The sequence below is a fragment of the Morone saxatilis genome, unplaced genomic scaffold (genome assembly GCF_004916995.1).
Source record: "Morone saxatilis isolate NCDOM2014 unplaced genomic scaffold, NCSU_SB_2.0 Contig17, whole genome shotgun sequence".
In the NCBI taxonomy this organism is placed as follows: domain Eukaryota; kingdom Metazoa; phylum Chordata; class Actinopteri; family Moronidae; genus Morone; species Morone saxatilis.
In genome coordinates this window covers 24,814,976-24,815,282 of record NW_023339729.1, presented here as the reverse complement: position 1 = coordinate 24,815,282, position 307 = coordinate 24,814,976, and the positions used below count along the sequence as shown (strand labels likewise).

At 47.9% G+C, this 307-nt stretch overlaps 1 long non-coding RNA gene across 3 annotated transcripts in view; it reads left to right on the top strand.

Annotated features, from left to right (window-relative positions):
* The window catches only part of LOC118327187, a 2,603-nt gene that overhangs the window by 1,113 nt on the left and 1,183 nt on the right, over positions 1-307 (top strand). For all 3 annotated transcript variants that reach the window (XR_004796676.1, XR_004796677.1, XR_004796678.1), the window contains exon 3: positions 110-204. This is a non-coding gene — a long non-coding RNA (uncharacterized LOC118327187). The remainder of the gene's footprint in view (positions 1-109; positions 205-307) is intronic.

The window sequence follows — 307 nt, the reverse complement described above, 5'->3', positions numbered from 1 at the left end:
GACTCACTGACTCAGTCTCTTTTAAAAACTGTTGAGAAACCATCGAACAGAAATGAGACGAGCGCAGTGGTTGAATCCATTTTGTAATATTCCTATCTGACTTTTTTAGTGCATCCCAGAGTCCTGCTGTCCGGAAGTGGATTGGTCTGGACCAGGACCTGTGTGACGTGACTGTCCCCATAAGACTCATTGGACTGACCAAAGGTAAGCTGAAACCTCCAGTCTGGATCCAGATCAGCTGTTTTGTGGACCAGGTCCCTGTATGAACCCTGTGTACGCTGGGTGGAAGTGATGAAACGAAAGGCCG